At 37.5% G+C, this 17901-nt stretch overlaps 1 protein-coding gene across 7 annotated transcripts in view; it reads left to right on the top strand.

Moving 5' to 3' along the window:
* Nucleotides 1-2596: 2596 nt before the first annotated feature.
* plxnb2b (plexin b2b) overlaps nucleotides 2597-17901 on the top strand; it is a 170186-nt gene continuing 154881 nt past the window's right edge. For all 7 annotated transcript variants that reach the window (XM_051883902.1, XM_051883897.1, XM_051883901.1 and 4 more), the window contains exon 1: nucleotides 2597-2911. The gene's annotated coding sequence lies outside the window, so the exon portion shown is untranslated. The remainder of the gene's footprint in view (nucleotides 2912-17901) is intronic.

The following is a 17901-nucleotide window of genomic DNA, read 5'->3' as shown; positions in this document are numbered from 1 at the left end:
TGTACTGTAAATTAACATTTTATTTTACTTTTTGCATTGTGACATTATTTTCAACATAGTTAAACACAACTTTCCTCCCAGTTTCATTACCGTAATGCATATAAAATCTCATTCTCTGTAATAGGAATTATATTATATTATTTAAATAATATTAAAATATTAATGTACTATAAATTAACATTATTTTTTTGCATTGTGACATTATTTTCAGCACAGTTAAGCACAGCCTTCCTCTCATTCTCATTACCGCAATGCAAATAAATCTTATTCTCTGTAATATGAATTATATTATATTATTTAAATAATATTAAAATATTGATGTACAGTACTACAAATTAACAATTTTTTTGCATTGTGACATTATTTTCAACACAGTTAAGCACAACCTTCCTCCCATTCTCATTACCATAATGCAAATAAATCTCATTCTCTAAAATATTAATTATACATTATATTTGTTTTTAGTTTTTTGTTTATGCTATATTATATTATTAATGTAAAACATAGGATACGTTATGTTTAAATAGTAAAAAAATAAATAAAATATAAAAACTTAGAGTCAAACATTCAGATTATGGTAGTGACAATTGGGGGTTAATTGTTATGAAAATAATGCAGAAGTTCTTAATAGTCCTAAACTAGGCTTCATTTTCTATTTTGCAAGATATAAACTAGAAAAATAGGTGGTGTATATGTGGAAGATGATTTTGTGCATGGCTGTATGGGGTGTACACATGGAAAATGTTCTGGAGATGACGCCTGGATCTCCAGTACATGTAACGACCTGTTCGGAATCTCTTGGGCCCTGCACAAGAATGCTGGCAGAAAGCATTTAGAAACAGCTCTCAAATTTACAGCCCCATACAATAGAATCCCATATAGAGATTCGGGTTTGACACCTCGTGTTTGATCGAACACTTCATATTTTGCTTCCCCACACAGAGCGACAGAAATAGGATAATTTATTGTACGACCCCTGACAGGAATAAACTACAGCGTGTCCCACTACAGGAGATGGATGTGACTGTGTTACACTTTCACAGGTGACTTGAACTTTTGACAGATGATACACACAATAGAGTTTGATCCGTCAGAAAAGTGGAAGTTGTTTGAGTTCAGCTGAACGCTGACTGTGCTGCATAAATGTTAAAAGCAGATATAAAACACAAATACATCTAATTATGGTATCAGAAGGTATTATCACGCCATGGTACTTTGATATAAAACACGATACTGAATGATTACCATATTTATTAACCACCTACAAAAAAGTAGGCTACTATATTACCATAGTATTTTGGACATGCACCATGTAAAGTACCAAAATAAAATGTCATAGTATATATCAAAGTACCATATATCACCATCTGATATGGTAATATACCTTGTCTCTGTGCGTATATAGGCTACTAATAGTGGTATACGGGTCAATGATGAAATAATAAATAATAAACATAATAAAGATATAATTAATTTTGAAGTTTTATTAAGTGTTAACAATGATATTATGTGGTTTTTATGATCAATTAATGGTGCTTTTGTCTTTTTTTTTTTTACAAGAAGGACAAATTTTGTCACCAAAAAAGTCATTCGGTTTAACCAAAATTTCAGTTTTACCGAATGACACTTTTGGTTATACCAAATGACGATATTTTCAAACAACACTAACAGGCTGATATCTAGATAGCTAGTTAGATTGCTAACTAGCTAGCAAAAGGACAATCAATCATTTTATATTTAGCACAAGTTTTTAAAATATTACAACATTTTCCATGTCGGTTGTACCGAATGACCTGATGTTTCGGGACATGCGTATGATCAAGTGAAAACATGAATTTTTCAAATACTTAAAAGAGAGTTAGTTACTTTGCTTCACAACCATGTGGTCCTTTGCAGGAGTCTGAATGATGTCACATCCTGTCACATGATATTGAACGCAAGACTTTGATCCAGAATGGTCCCTTTATATTGGTTACTCCGAATGACATCAATGAAATTCATTTTTCCCATTCTTTCTCATAACAAAGCAACGACTTCTACACATAATTTTAATACCATTTTGTTGATATATGATGTTATAAAATCATGCCAGAATAAAAAATATATACATTTATTACATTTTAAGATATTTTAATCACTAATAAAATGGCTGTATTGGCCTTTGGACGCTTAAACCGAATGACCTTTTGACATTTTAAAATCTTTAAAATACCTTTATATGTAGCAAAATATAATTAAAACCTTTTTGGATTCAATAAAAGAGATCTAGTTGTACTACCTTACATACTTTGGATGTCATATCTTTGTTTTTTTTATTATTATTAAGGCCACAAAAAATGACCCATCACGTCATTGACCCACACATCAAGAAAATGCATGGTATTACATGTCCAAAACAACATATTACCATGCTACCATGTCCAAAAACATAGTAATACCACGGCACTTTTTATAAGTGCCAGACCAGAGCATTAAAAGTAATCATAGATTTGGAAGAGATGCACTTTTCACTAATCTACACTAGATTAAAAGCATTTAAGATCGAGCTCTCTCTTCCATCAGGTCTTCGCTTGTTCTGTGGTTTAAGGCTCTCAGCGCGGGGAAGGGGAGGAGACACACACACATCAGCTCCGTTCCTCCGTTCTCGAGTAACCGGGCAGGAGGAGGCGAGCGCGATCAGACTTCCAGGTGTGTGTAGATGCATGTGTGTGTTCCAATCACACCTGGATGAATCATGTGATCAAATACCTGGGCGTGGAGCTAGCGTTCAGTGTGTTATTCAGTAACAGGGATCACGGAAAAGAAGATCTGTGTCTCTCCGCGCGTGAGTGACATGTGAACTTTCCGTGCACCGGGAATCTATTCCTCTCAATCTGAAGGGAATCCGTGGTCTGGACGCTGTACTGCTAAGGTAATTAAGTCTGTATTTGTGTGTTTTGACGCGGAATATTTTGCTTTGCACATTCCAAAAGACCGTATACAGCAGTTCACGGTTGTGTTTGGTTTCAGACGGGACGCATATCCCGGACTGACTGAGACGCATGTTGCATGTGAGATGATGTACCGATTGGGTTTGTTGTGAATAGCTGTTTTAACATTCATTACGAAACTAGAGTGCAGTTTTTTGCTCTTACAACTTTTAATGTAATTATTAACAGGTAATGTTATTTATTCATTAATTTTTTTCACTAGTAAGTATTCAATAGATTGTAGTAGCTAGTATGCAGTGTACGAACTAGTGTATGACTTTCCAGTGGGTCTGCCTTTTCTGTCTGTAATTTTCGGGGCGCGATCGGTTGAGGTTAGTTTCGCGCGATAACGGCAATGTCTTGTGGCGCCCCTAGCGATAACCGTCAACTATCTTGAAGACATTTTGTGTTTGTTTGTTTGTAAATCTATATTAAAGTGATTGGTAATGACAGTAGGTTAGCTAGTTTGTCGATATAATGGTCGATAACGGAAAGTGCTCGTTTGTCGTACTGTTGCTAAGTGACATCGCGAGCATCTGTTTAGCACTCTGACTAACTTACTCTTTTGTGGTTACTTGAACGGTTGAAAATGTTGTTAAAACTTATATTCAAAATGAAACATACTTTAAAGACCCTCAAGCATTTGTTTTGAGGGGTTCAGACAACCCAAACCCCCATAATTCGCACCCTAATTCATTGAATAGTACGTTTCTTTGCTACTAGTCGCTATCCCAGCAGTGGTGAGGTAACTGTTCCAATGTTGCTGGAGTTTTTGCCATTGTTACTAATCAGTTTCAATCTAGTAATGTTAGCTTTAAAGGGATTGTTGACAGAATTTTTCATTTTTGGGTGAACTATCCCTTTAAAATCCGTCTTTCTTTCTGAGTGGTTGATGTCCGGTTCTTAAATGATTGATTGGTGTACTGAATCCTGTTATATATTGACCATGGCAATTGGTTGCTGTTTTTAGATAACCATCCAAAAATTTGTTAGTTCCTCCTTGTGTCACTTCTGAAACAACCTAGTAGTGTATGGGTTGACTTTTTTCCCCTCAAATGTTTTCAATGAAATTGAACAAAGAATGCCAAATGGCAATTTAAGCAATTTTATGTCTCATTTGCCATTTAATTATTTATGCTATAAACCCATATGGGTTGACTACTAGTTATGACCTTGATTTGTCTTAATGGATGGATTAATTTTTAATGTGTTGGGTCTGGTTAATAGTTCCTTAGTCTTTGCTCTGCTCTTCTAAGTTCACAGTGCTGTGATTTAAAACCACTAGTTAGCTACATATCAGGTTTCTGTGGTAAAAGGTTAAATTGTGCTTGTTTAACAGCAGAGGACTCTTGTGCTTTTCCCACATTGTTCACTCACTTCGCATGTGTGCTTGTGTACAGTGCGAGTACAACAGGTCTGGAGACAAGCTCTTTATGTGTCTTTAACTGTGTAAATCCCACTGTTTGTCTCGGCACACTGGCTCCTTTCAGCCAGAGCTCTGAAGTTGTGCGCCTCTCACATTGTACTGCCTTGTTGTGCTTCTAAATTGCGTCTTTATTGGGCTCTCCTGTATTTCTATGCCGAGCTCTACAGTGAAAGGGAGGAGACATCTCGGGGGGATTATCCTCATTAAATGGCTTTAAACAAACGAGCCAGATTAGCTGGGATCGTTCTCCATGTGGGGGCAACAGAGTCGAGGGTGGGTGTGGTGTGGTGAAAAGAACAACCCCAGCAGCAAGAGGTAGCGTCTTCATAAATACACACCATCTGCGCTTGCACACACACACCACGTAGTCGGCGTGAAATCAGGTCCTGCTCCTGCCTACAGCGCTCGGGCTTATCTGCCGTCCTGTGAGCGTTTAGAATAGAGAGACTGTCCCTTATCTGAGCCGCGAAACGCATGATGAATGTCCTCTCTGCACGGAGCTGAATGATTTCATTCACCTTCCGAATGTCCCTGTGTTTTACACTCAGAAATCATCTATTACCCACAATCACCTGCAGGGCTGTCAGCGAAAGCACTTGGCTGGAGCACTTGGGTTTATCAAAAGCTAAATAAAGAAGTAGCATTTGTCTGATGTTAGCCCGGAGGATAGCAGGATGGTGATGTTTAATGTTGTATACCATCACCTTTTTTCTGTAGCAGCACCCGTGATTTCCTTTATTCGGAGGGGGCCTGTTTTTTCCATCAACAAAGACTTATTCAGAATACCTCGCCAAAGAAGAAATGACACAGAATGACTTCCCTTTTTTCCCCTGTGGTTTTGCCCATTACAGGCTTTTAAGCATGTGCTCATGTTGCCAGCTTGTATCTGAGCAACTTTGATTGGTCATTTTTGTTGCCTTCAACATGTCAGACTGCTCTGCACTTAAAGTAATGCATGTTGATATTGAAGATTCTTGGAAACATTGGATGCTTTTCCTCGTACCAGTGTGTTGAGTCTGGCTGCTCTAAAATGGCTTTTTCGCACTGATATTCTGAAATAGTTTGGCAAGTGTTTCTTAACCCAGTCTCGATGATTCAGTCCAGAGAGCGGCGCTGAAACCTCCACTTTAGATTCTTCTCATAGTTTTCAATTTAACAGTGCATGCTCTAATAATTAGGTAAAGTAGATGTGATGGAATTAATTGCATCTCTTTTAGGTTCCAGTCTGAGTTTTTGCCCTATCCGACTGGCAAGTGACAGGCATGTTGTTGAATGCTTTGTTTCTGTTTTGGTCGTGCATTTAGGTAGCCCCATCCATAGTGAAATGTCGTTAGACCACTCCCACTCAAAATTTAAATGTGAATACCAATTAATATATATAATATAATAATTTTTTTTTTTTGTAGTAATCAATTGCACATTATAACACACAATTGCGAGTTTATATCTCACAATTCTGACTTTATAACTTACAATTTTGACTTTATATCACGCAATTCAGTCTTTATATCATGTAATTCTGACTTTATATCTCTCAATTCTGATTTTATAACTCGCAATTCTGACTTTATAACTCGCAATTCTGATTTTTTTTCTCGCAATTCTGACTATAACACAATTCTGATTTTTCTCGCAATTCTGACTATAACGCAATTCTGATTTTTTTTTTTTCCTCACAATTCTGACTTTATAACTCGCAATTCTGACTTTATCTCGCAATTCTGACTATAATGCAATTCTGATTTTTTTTTTTCTCGCAATTCTGACTATAACGCAATTCTGATTTTTTTTTTCTCGCAATTCTGACTATAACGCAATTCTGATTTTTTTTTCTCGCAATTCTGACAATGACGCAATTCTGATTTTTTTATTTATTTTTTTTTTATTTATTTTTTTTCCCTCACAATTCTGACTTTATAACTTGCAATTCTGACTTTATAACCTGCAATTCTGACTATAACGCAATTCTGACTTTATAACTCGCAATCGTAAGTTTATATCAGAAAAATGTCAGAATTGTGAGATAAAAAGATTAGAAATTATTTTTATTTCATGGTGGAAACTAGCTTCCATACAATTTTCAATTTATAAGAAAATCTCAGTTTATTTTCTTAGTATTGATGTTCTGATGCCTGAATTCACATGTAGCTTTTTTTTTTTTTTTGGTTGGCATCAGCTATTATTTCTAAAGCAGATTTCAAAATAAATTTTTATGTATAAAACAAGTATTTGTGTTCTTTTTTTGAATGGTTAAATAGATTTATAATATGAAAATAGTTATTGGCTTATCGCTAATTTTTCTTTTTGTCTCACTCATTGGCTCATTGTCTTTAGGCATGTGTGTCAGTTCTAGAAGGTCTCATCTATGGTTTAATCAGGTTATTATGGCATCTTGCCGATGTGTGAAGTCAAGAGAGTAGTTTTAAGGCCCCTGAGCCCCCTAAGGGCCGAGTTACATCAGATTACAACAGCATCATGGGAAATGACGGCCATAAGGTGAGATCGCATTCATTCTCAAGCTTGCTAATCAACAGCTGGCCTCAGATCTGTGCCGCTCGGGGGTCTTTATGCAGCATTGCTTGAGTGTCATACATATAAACCGCTGCCTGCTGACTAAAAGAAAGTTGTGCCTCTCCCCCCACTCTTGTTCTTTCACTTCCTCCATCTTTTTCCCTCTCTTTTCATACCATCTGCTGATGGGCACAAAACCATTTCCTCAGCTTCGCTCTGGTCACGCAGATGGATTCTGAGTAAAAAAATGTCAGTGTTCTAGGGAAAATAAGACTAGATTGTGTGGGAGGGACTTTTGCACATGCACACAAAACCTTCGCCCGCAGGAGAACAAGATCTCCAGCTTTTGCTTCAAAGAGTCTCGTTACAAGCATAACACGCTATCAGTGCAGGCCGAGACTATGGCGTAACATTACAGCCGCGTGTGAAAAAGCCAGCGCTCTTTCCCCTCAAGACAGAGCGATGGCATCCGTGTCAAACCCACAGAAACGCTCTACTGTACGGATAGAGAGTTGGACTGAGCCCAGGCGGGCGCTCCCTTTGGAGCAAATGGGGCAAGCAGGGATTAAACCCATTTTGAGAATAAAAGGGGAGCCTCCGTTGACAGCCTTAATTAGTCTAAGACTTGCCTCATTCTGGGAAACTGCCAGGTCCTTGACTGTTATAGTGGAAAATCCAGTCGGTTTCCACTTGAGCGCTACCAATTCCAAACACGCCCTTTTGTTAGATTAGACTGAAAGTTTTTAGGCACGAGCTGTTTCTTTCTGTGCTGGAAACTTGGGTTGAGTGGCGTAATTCAAGAATACAAAGCATAAATGAGCTTTTTGTGCCTATTATCGGCACCCGCAGAAGAGTGCAGAAAGCCCTGCAGATTTACACAGACTCTGACGCCCGTCATCCATAAAGATCTAGATATTTTTCGCCCCTTGGGTGTTCATGTATTAAATATTTTGACTAATTTGATAATGCTTTCAGCTGCCAATAAGAGTGCAGCGCTCAGCTTTGTTTTAATACATTTTAGCATGTTTAAATTCATTGTACAGATGCACATATCGGCAACATATCGGTTATCGACTGATACTGGGTTTTTTAAAATTAAAAATGTCTTTTTTAATACATTTAGATAAATATATCTAATACAATACATAAATGTATCTAATACATTTAGCTACAATTTTTTTTACATTATTAATCATTTTTATTATTAGTTTTATTAGTAAATTTATTATTAATAATGTCCTTACCTTTTTTAAATATCAAAAATGTCTTTTTAAGACATGTTTAACTTAATGTATTTTTTACATGATTAATTATAATTTATTCTAATTATTAATGTTATTAAAATGTATAAATTTTTTTACTTTATCAGGTATCAAACAACAGTTATTATGATGACTAAATCGATAAGTAGCGTATAAGTGATTTTATTTTTTTTTCTTATTAGTATCTATTGATGTATCTATAGCAAGTTTCAGAGGAAATATTTATTTTGTGATGTCTATATTCACATTTTTTTTTTTTTAATTATTTATCAAAGTAGTTAGATTTATAATATGGGGCATTTATTATATGTAATTATGGATATTTACCAGCCAAAATTTCCATATCATTGCACTTCTAATCCATAATGTGGCCCCAAAATGAAAACTGCAGCAAAATGAGTCTCGGATTATGTCTGGGCCTGCCTATTATCGGCTGAAAACTCAGAATTTGTCTGATTTTATTTTTTTTTTATTTTTTTTTTGGATGGTATATTAAGGCTGCCAAAATGTTTCCAGCACAGTTTAACTAGCGGAGGTTTGGGGTATTATTTCAGAAGCTCAGGTGAACTGATGCATGCTTTATTTATCTTTGCACCCAGAGAGATTTTACGGTTGATCCCGCCTCAGTCAAATGGATAAGTGCAAAATGATAGATCCCCCTGATGCGCGTGACATCGCCGTTCCCTTCACCTTTGTTTCATTTTTTTTTTTTTTTTTTTTTTTTTTTTTTTCCGCCATTCCAGCGAGGAGTTCACTTGGGCACTGAAGGGTGTAATTCATTTCTACAGATTTGAGTAATGTCTTGTTCAGTCTTCAAGCAGAGCATTTTCCTCACATGGAGATTGGTTTTAATTACTGACACTACAGTTCTCATAATGTGGGCTTCCATGTGGCAGCGGTGCGGGTAATGTTTGTGGGGTTTCTTTGCATGTTGAGGAGGGGGTAACTCTCCAGGCTGTTAATTAAGGAATAGACGAGTCCCAGCGGAGCCAAAACGCATGAGTGAAGGGTCAGACATTTGCCAAACAGCTGGAAACCAAGGTCACACCAACCTGAGCGAAAAAGATAGAAAGAAGGAGGGGCAACCTGGCAAGAAGTCTGTGAGGAGTTGAGGCAGTTGCCAAAGGAGGAGGTGGTTGCAATATTTTATTTTAGACATTAATCCGAGGCTTTACGGTGGCTTTCCTTGGACTCAAGTGTGAAAGACACTGAAAGAAAAGCAGAACTGGTTCACACAGTATTTTCAGCGTGTCTTAAAAGCGTGGTGTGTTATCATGGGAACGCTGTTGTTTTTCCTTCCTTGCTGAGAAGACCAGCTCAGACCAGCATGAATGTCCCTAAATGCCCTTTTAATATGTGTTATTTATATTATGATGAACTGCGTAGGCCCACTGCTAAACTATTAAAAGACAGAGGCTGAATAAGAAAATTGCATTTTTGTACGAGCAAAAGCAGATGTGTGAGTTACCAAACTCACCACAAGCTCTGGGTGAATATTGAATTAAAAAAACAAAAAAACATTAGCAATGTTGTAGCTGTATTACGTGTGTGTGTGTGTGTGTATATATATATGTATATATATATATATATATATATATATATATATATATATATATATATATATATATATATATATATATATATATATATATATATATATATGTATATGTATGTACATTTCAAATTAATTTATATTTTGATGCTTCACACATTTTTATATATTGTTTATATATGACATTTATTTTTTTATTATATATATATATATATATATATATATATATATATATATATATATATATATATATATATAATATATCACAGTGTATATATAAGTACGTTAACATTAATATTTATGTCGTGAATCATGCTTCACATGTTGCGTTCATGGCTTTTACATCAACAACCGATAATAAGGTTAATTGCTTTTTTTGTGTGTTTAGAGTTATTACAGAGCTGCGATCCATCTGTAATTGAAACCATTGTTCTGTAATGAGACCTCTAATCTCCCTGCCTTATGAGGTCATGACCTTTATATCTGATACCACTGATATCAGTAATGATTTAGGTGGAGAGATGCGTCAGACGTGTGTTTGGAGGTGACCCTGACGGGTTTAGCAGCAGGCCGTGGGCCCGCGGAGGTGGAGGGGAAAACTTGTGCTGCTCTGGGACTCTCTGCGGAAACATTCCAGAGCTGATTCAGAGCCAGGAATTCCAGCTATGTGCATGAAAACAGACAGAGGTGGACGCTCTGCCTTTGATTTTCGTGTTTGTTGTTTTGTTTCCTGACCTCTGTAACTGCCCGTCTGAATGACTCTCTTCCTTCCTGCATGTTCTTTACTCATTTTTTAGTATATACACACAAAATATTTAGGCCTACATTTAAGATTTGTGTATTTAAATTGCATATGAAAATTCAATCCATTTGGATTATACAGTTTTAACATAAAAGTGTGGACTCGGAGGAAGATTGCAAGGGCTTTTTAGGACAGGGCCTGATTGTAGCATCACCATATAGGTTTGAAAAATGAACACTTGAACAGGCCCCTGTCTGCCATTGGTCAGCCAAATAGATAGCCACGCCTCCAATTCAGACCATTCAAGCCAATGTTGCTGTTTTGGTCTAGTCAGGATGATCAAACCAATAAACTTTTTGTCTTGTTTATAGTCATATTAAACTGAGACAGAAGAAAGTATTTTAACATCCCAAAAAATTACACACTTCAGCTTTAAATGAAAGAGAAGCATGTAAATAAGTCAGAAACAGTTCCTTCTGGCCCTTTTGTGCTTTATTCATACTCTTTGCGTAATTTTCTTGTTCTTCACATTTTCATGGTTTCGCTTCCCTTCTCTTTTTTAGTCTTTTGTCATGCTCCCTGTTTGTATTTTTCTCCCCCTCCCTTATCCGGCTGCCTCGGGCTCAGGATCCGTCCTCGGATCCGTGGCTGGCTGATGGTGTCGTTACAGCTGTGTGTCTTCAGTGTGTCTCCAGCCGTCCGGGTGCGTGTAGCCTGATCCGATCGGACACGCACCCCACTCCATCTGACTCATCTGGGTCGAGACTCAACCACATTGACCCGCAGCTCTTTATATAAACACACATTTCTCATGTCTGTCCTGTTTACACCTGTTTACCAAAAAGTGCTGTAGTCATACTTTAAGATTTACCATGGTACTGATTCATGTACCATATTATTTACATGGTACTCTAAGTAATGGTACTTTAAATTAGGGGTGGATACAAAAAAAGTACCATGGTATTACCATGTTTTTGGATATGTACCACAATACTACCATAGTATTTTGAACAAGTACCATGATATTCTTAGAAGGACCATGGTACATGTCCAAAAAACCACTGTAGTACCTTAAGGTAAATGCCATTGTATGTGAATTTCAGTACCATGGTATATTTCAAAGTACTATAGTATTACCATCTGATACTGTCACAGTGTTTTTGTGAGGGTTGATACAACATTACCTTGGTATATGTCCAAAAACATAGTTTTATCATGGTACAAGTCCAAAAAACCATGGTAGTACCATGGTACCTTTTTGTAAATACCATTGTATATGAATTTCAGTGCCACGGTATATTTCAAAGTACCACAGTATTACGATCTAATACCACCACAGTACTTTTTGAAAGGGTTGATACAACATTATCATGGTATATGTCCAAAAATATGGTTTTACCATGGTACCTTTTGGTAAATACCATTGTATATGAATTTCAGTACCATGGTATATTTCAAAGTACTATAGTTTTACCATCTGATACCAACACAGTACTTTTTGTGAGGGTTGATTCAACATTACCTTGGTATATGTCCAAAAACATGGTAATACCATGGTACCTTTTGGTAAATGCCATTGTATATGAATTTCAGTGCCATGGTATATTTAAAAGTACTATAGTATTGCCATCTGATACCACCACAGTGCTTTTTGTGGGGTTAGTACATTACCTTGGTATATATGTCCAAAAACATGGTTTTACCATAGTGTATGTAAAAAAACAACAAAAAAAAAAAAAAACATGGTGTTGTGGTAATAGCAAGGCACCAAGCCCCAAAAAACATGATAAAACAATGTAACTTTTTTTAAAAGTACAAAAGTGTATTGAATGATACATGCCAAGTATGTCAAAATGCTATGGCGTTACCTTGGTACATGTCCAAAATATTTTGGTAGTACCATGTTAACTTTGGTATAATTCATTGTACCATAGCATTACCATCTGATACCCTCACAGTACATGTCCCAGAAAAACATGGTACGATTATAGTACTTTAAAAAATGGAAAGAGTGTATTGAATTATACTTGAGTAAGTCAATATGCTATGCTTTTAGCTTTGTACATGCCCCCCAAAAAACATGGTAACACCATGGTACTGTTTTGTAAGGGTATGTTGAATACTCATCTGACTTTGATGTTATGAGACTTTTGCTTTTGTGTATATCACATTCTAGGTCTCTGCTAATGCTATAGAATCCTTTGCCTTTAGGCGGTACCCCAGAATTCAGATTTGGCATTTAGCAAAGCTCCAGTCTCTGTGGACCAGTTTCCTGACTTTAAACACAAACAAATGGCCGCCTTTAAGCAAATGACATCACAGTCTGTGCCGCAGACCCTATAAACATGTCTAAACACACGCTAGCAGCAGCTCACAGATGCTAAAAACACGCCACCCTGCATTTGATGTGACACCAAATGGTTTTACACGCAAATCAAGGAATAAACCCACTTCTCAAACCTGCGCACAGACAGCTCCTACATTGTAGTTAAGGTGTTAGCATATGTTTAGCATCATTTTAATCTGTTGCTGTTCAAACCTTTAATTATCATGATTATCTTTAGAAGGGCTGTGGTGGGTTTGGGGAGAATTACAACTGAGCTCTTGGCTCCTAAAGTCCTCTATCATACGCTGTTGGCGCTAAGCTAACGCAATAGCTAAATGGGAAATAAGCATTTTGTTTTCCCAGATACTCTCTCAGGAAATGTGGACAGGCTCGTCTGCACAAGATTAGCCTGTTTGTCTGCTAATCGGCTAAATCAGACTTGTCATGTTAAGGCCTACCAGGATTTCCAAACTAGTTTGTAGACTCTGATGCTGATCATATTGTGTTGAGTGATTGCATCTGTTGGGATATTTAGGGAGCAGCTAACTTCCCTCCTTTGTTTCTCCTTTTTTTTTTAGAGGCGGTTTTTGGGCGGATTTGTTACTATTCCAACCCTTGTAAAGTTGGTCCTTCCGCTGTGTTTAGTGACGGATATTGTTTATTTGCAGTAGTAATAAAAACGGCCTGCATTTCAGCATGTACGTCCACTGCCTTCATTTGCATAACCTCTAAAAAAACACTAAAATGGCATTCAATTTCTAATGTGATCATTACAGAAGTGTGCAGAACATTGACATCCCGTGTTAGCTTTTCGCTAGCGAATCTGTGAACCTTCCTATGAAAAGTAAAACCTGAAAACGTAAGTCAGAATCTTCACCATAAGTTTTTTTCCTGCGGATATGCCGTTATTGGTCTGGGGGTGGATGATACTTCACCGTAATCCACAATATATTGTGTTTCACAGTCTCCTCTCAGACCTGCTCAGGGTGTTAGTGTGAGAAATTTGAATCTGAGGTGATTATGGGTTTTTCAAAGTTGAGAAGTTCTTCACTGCTGTTCTTGGAAACAAGGTTATTTGACAAGACCCCAAAAAAAAAAAAAAAAACACCTTTTTCTGATTTGAAATGTGTGTTAAGTGCTTCTGTGGATTTGAAATATATGTGTTATGAGTATACATTGTGCCCAGAAGGGGTTGTAATGGAGTTCTCGGTTATGTCTCATTGAAATATCAGCTCTGTCTTGGAAGTTTTTCCTCAAACTGTGGCACACAGTAAGAGTTTATAGCTATAAAATGAATGTGAATAGCAGCTCAGATTATTTGGTAATGGATTTGATTAATTATTTGAGCTCATATTGAGATCACTGATGTTTGCTTCTTGAAAAGTTTAAAGGGTTAGTTCACTCAAAAATGAAAACTCTGTCATTAATTACTCACCCTCATGTCGTTCCAAATCCATAAGACTTTTGTTCATCTTATGAATACAAATGAAGATCTTTTTAATGAAATCTGAGAGAAAATATTAACGCACGTTCACACAATAAAGCACTTGTGTTAAACCACTGGAGTCACATGGACTACTTTAATGATGTCTTTACTACCTTTCTGCGGCTTGATAGTGGTAGTTGCGTAGGCTGTCAATGGAGGGACAGAAAGCTCTCATATCATCAAAAAGATCTTCATTTGTGTTCTGATGAACAAAAGTCTTAAGGGTTTGGAATAGGGGTTGAACAACTTCAGATTTTTTTTTTTTTTAAGTCGACATTTAAGTCGACATTTGATTAAAGTCGAGTCGACTTTGACTAGTCAATGATGATGACATTAATGAACAAATATGGGGCCGTTCACACATTTTTTCCATTCCAATGCACTACTTTTTCCATTGTTTTAAATAAAAATAAATAAATACGCGCTAGACGGATGAATATTTGACCGTTGTGCTCGCGTCGAGTCTTTTGCATCGTTTTGCGCGTGACACGGCCTTCTAAAAACGTAGCGCTCAAGTTCAAATCAGTTCAACTTTTTGAGACCTTGCGTATTTTTCACTATTCCACTGCCCGCGTTTCACCTTCTGTGTGAACGACCTCGAGCTAAATCTGGAACGCAGGTTGCCTTGAGCAGAGCTATGGTATTTATTTAGTATGCATTTTTTTTTTTTTTTTTTTTTTTTTTTTTTGTCATTAACTGTAGGCTAAAGCTGGACTTCAAAGATTTTTTTCCTGTTGCGCCCTCTATAGGCCATGATCAGCAACTAGTTGACGTCATTCTTAGGCCCTGTTTACACTAGAGCGTTTTTGTTTGAAAATGGCGTTTTAAAATGAAAACGATCCTCGTCTACACTGGCGTTTCCACAGCGTTTCAGAAACGATCTCCGTCTACACTACACTGCCGAAAACGCATGTCACATGACTGTTCAAGCATACTGGGCACGCGCGTACAAGTGTAAACAGTTACCTCTTGCGCATGTATGCAGCTGCAGTATTAAAAATATGCTGAGTTTAACGGCACAATGGCTGCTAAAAATGACGACAAAGCCAGCAAAGATATTGCAGTTCAGTCTCTGTTATTGTTTACACGGTCGTCAAGGATATGTAGAACGAATGAAGGCAGCCACGCCATCGTTTTCAAAAGTCTCCGTTTTGGTACGTTTACACTGAAACGCAACCCCAGCATTTTCAAACTAAAACGGGCTCTGCAGCATTTTCGAAAGTCTGCGTTCTCGAGGTTTGGCATAGTGTAAACGACAGGCGTAACTGTACCAAAACTTGTGCGTTTCAAAACAAACCCATACTAGTGTAAACGGGACTTAAAGCGTCATGGTGGAGCTTTAAAGTTTAATAGTCTATTAGCCGATTAGTCGGTGCAACCCCTTGTTTGGAATGACATGAGGGAAAGTAATTAATGACATAATTTTCACTTTTTGGTATTCAATTTTACAAGTATTTGAGTTCATATTGAGATGTCTGACATTTGCTTCTTAGAAAAGTTTAAGATCATTTGATACTGGATTCTCTGAGAAGTATTTGAGTTCATATTGAGATTTGCATCAGATCTCTTCTGAAGAAATCACATGAGATGACTCATATCTTTTTAGTACAAGGGTCAAAACTCCTGCTGGGTTAAATGGCTTCTATAAGCGCACGCTTTAAGTGACTAACTAAAAATAACGCCGCGACTCCAGAAGTAATTGCGGTGGAGAGGCTAATGGTGTGGCTAGCCCTCCTGTCGAGCCCAGCAGCAAGACCTTTCTCTCGCTGATAGGTTTTAAAACCTGAGGATTTGATTTCGACCGACAAGAGCTCTGACTGAAAGCTCGAGCCAAACATCGGCCTGCTGTTTTCATTCACAACAACGAAGATCGATTTTGTTTACCTGAGTATTAGCTCACAAGTTCACAATCCCTACATTTCTTTTTGCTTTTATAAATCCTGTGAATTCTTTCTTCTCCTCTTCCTCGTCCTGGGCTTTTTGTTCCCGAGCCCAAGAGGGGAGCCTTAAGCAGACGGATCCATGAATTCCTCATCGCTAAATCTGTTAGCTGATCAATAATTCAGTCTCGATCCAATCTCACCTGCGTCTCCGCGGCCCTCGCATCAACGTCCTTGAGCCGAGCACGTGCGCAAGCGCATTAGAGCGTGTTTTGTGTCTGCCCCACGTTCCCCGTAGGCGCGCTGGTGTATCAAAGGAAGCGATCTCGTTACCAGGTACGGGACGGGTGGAGGCGCCAATCTAACCGTTGTGATTAGTGGAGCTGGTTGAGGGGGGTCCGGACCCCTGCTGACGGCGACCGTCTCATCTCTTTCCAGCACCGAGCGGAGAGTTGTTTCCTCCAGTGATGACCGCGTGGAGTCACGGTCGCAGGACAAGGGCACGGATACCCCTGCTTCATATCAAATCTGCGCTTTCTTCTCATCTGCATCCACACATGTCCAGTGGTTTTATCAAAAGCCAGGCGTGTTTTTATTTACATCAAGTACTTTCTGAATGTCCCCTGTGTCATTCAGTCTCAAAAACAAGTGCTGTTCTCCTCCTGAACACTTTATCTTATCGTTAGCAGAAGCCTCTTTCTGTGTCTCTCACTTAGAGGCCAATAAAGGGAGGCTTGAGGCTGAACTGTAGATGGTCCATCCAATACTAACTCTCTCACTAACTACACACACTCTTTGTACATCATCTGCCTGCTGACTCCGTTAGAGACCTCATACTGACGATGCCAATCTCTGCTTCAGTTTACTCAAAAACGAGAAATGTAAAGCCTTTGAGTTTTGGTAAACTTTCTCCATTTTTATTAGTTGTGCTGCTATGACAAGAATCACAAACTTTAATATTTAATAGGCTCCAGGCTATTTGTGCTACAGATATGAATGAAACCTCAAATCGTGCAGCATTTTTTTTTTTTTTTTTTTTTAAAGTCTTTGTATGCAATTTTTGAAATTATTTATTATTATTTATTATTGTTGTTATTATTATTATTATTATTATTGTTATTGTTATTATTATTATTGTTGTTGTTGTTGTTATTATTATTTAGTTAGAAAATAATATTATAAGTTAGAAAATAATTAAGAATTTTTTTTTTCTTTTTTATCACCTGGTTTTTCGTTTATTTTTTTATTTATTTTTCTTAAGTCTTAATTTTTTCTGTTTGGACTGCTGTCACATTATTTCTCATAACCAGAGTAAGGTCTTAATCGCAATAAGATGTTTACATGACAGAACTCTACATGCAATTTTCATTACTCTGATTATGGTTATACCACACTCAGATAGGCATACAGTATGCATGTTACCGGCCATTTTTTTTTAAAATCTACTCGCATCAAATTCAAAATACGTATTGGATATTATTCGGCGGCGTGATGAATATCGCAATGCTGGTGTTGTGCCGAATTTCGACCCCCTGCCAAATTATTACCCCCTCGTTGAATTCGCTACCTGATTGCCTAATCTTAACCCCACCCCTAATCCTAACCCCTCCCCAACACCTAGTCCTAAACCTACCAATGCTAGGGGGTAGTAATCTGGCAGGGGGTCGAAATTCAGCACAACACGAGTTTGCCTCGGGTTTGCCTACGCTGCTGTCACGTTCTTCTCAGAGTCTTGATGCAGATACTG

The sequence above is a fragment of the Ctenopharyngodon idella genome, chromosome 24 (genome assembly GCF_019924925.1).
Source record: "Ctenopharyngodon idella isolate HZGC_01 chromosome 24, HZGC01, whole genome shotgun sequence".
In the NCBI taxonomy this organism is placed as follows: domain Eukaryota; kingdom Metazoa; phylum Chordata; class Actinopteri; order Cypriniformes; family Xenocyprididae; genus Ctenopharyngodon; species Ctenopharyngodon idella.
Note: the sequence above shows the minus strand (reverse complement) of the source record. Positions and strands in the feature narration are given on the sequence as shown.